General features: G+C 45.8%; 1 long non-coding RNA gene across 1 annotated transcript; it reads right to left on the reverse strand.

Annotated features, from left to right (window-relative positions):
* Nucleotides 1–222: 222 nt before the first annotated feature.
* On the reverse strand, nucleotides 223–796 carry LOC121977601. The gene is made up of 3 exons (XR_006110964.1): nucleotides 696–796; nucleotides 552–615; nucleotides 223–281 (listed from the first exon to the last, which is right to left on the reverse strand). It is a non-coding gene; the product is annotated as an uncharacterized LOC121977601 (long non-coding RNA).
* Between the last annotated feature and the right edge of the window lie 483 nt (nucleotides 797–1279).

A 1279-nucleotide genomic window follows, 5' to 3' on the forward strand; every position in this document is an offset into this window, starting at 1 on the left:
TAGGGTATCAAATAAACCCTAAGTCATGAACATAATATATCATATGGTTGGGTCACTACCTAAAGCATGTATGGTCAGATAAATAATAACATGTAGTGCATAATAAGTAAACAAGCAACATGTAACAGATCATGTAGTGACCAACCGAAACAAATGGAAAACACAATCATTGCTATATGTTAAACACATTATTATGCATATCAAAAGACATAAGTCAAAGTACCCGCCTCTAATAGGAATGTCCAAATCCGACATCGAGATACTCGTCTCGCGTCAAAATCCTGTATCCAATAGATATACGATATTTTAGCTAAATTCCTATAAATAGCTAAATAAATTCTTTAACTCTAAATTAGGGCAAAACCCTAATCCATAAACCTCGACCAACTAGGGTTAGCTTCATTAACCCTAATTACATCATTTGATTTTAAATCAACCAAATCTCACCTAATATAACTCTATCACCTAACCATATAATCCAATTAAAACATAATTCAATATATATACCTACATCAACATTGCTTGCTAACATAACTTAACACAAAACTTACCAATTCGAAGACTTCTCTGTTGGCTCACAACATAGGATGGTCGCTGTTGTAAATCAAAGGGTTGCTGCCCAAACAAACACATGTTAGGCTCACACACTAGCTCAATATCTCAAGATTGCAAGATGAATCAAATTGAAGCCTTACATCTTATACCCAAAACCTTCTGTTGATCCTCAACTGATCAGAAAGACCAAAAATATCGGCGGTGGAACAACACCTCGAGTAGGTGGCTGAAGCTTCGTCGACGATGGCAACAGGCTTCTTGATGGTCGGCTAGGTCAAGCGACGGCGGCGTGGGGATCTCCACAGCAAAGGGACAACAGGCGCCGATGGCCAGCTAGGGCTCGCGGTGGCCGGCGGCAAAGATCTAGGGCATATCGGCGACTTGAGTGCCGGTGAGGAGAAGAAGGCCGGCGCTGCTCGACGTTGACAGAAATGCTAGGGCACAGAGAAAGGGGGTCAGCGCTGGGGTTCGGGTGCCGGCACAGAGAAGCGGCCGAGAGGAGTCAGTGGCGTCGGCGGAGATGCTAGGGCACCGGGGTGTGCGGCAGTGCTCCGTGCGTCGGCAGTGCTGGCAGTGGAGATGGGCATCGCGAGGAAGGAGGAAGAGGAAAGATCCGGCTCAGGCAGAGGAGAAGAAGAAGAAGTGGAAGAGATCGCTGGTTAGGGCGGTTAGGGCTCGGAGGAAGAAGGATGAGGGGAAATCGGCGTCGGGGTTGGGGAGGAAC

Source organism: Zingiber officinale, chromosome 4B, assembly GCF_018446385.1.
Source record: "Zingiber officinale cultivar Zhangliang chromosome 4B, Zo_v1.1, whole genome shotgun sequence".
NCBI lineage: Eukaryota > Viridiplantae > Streptophyta > Magnoliopsida > Zingiberales > Zingiberaceae > Zingiber > Zingiber officinale.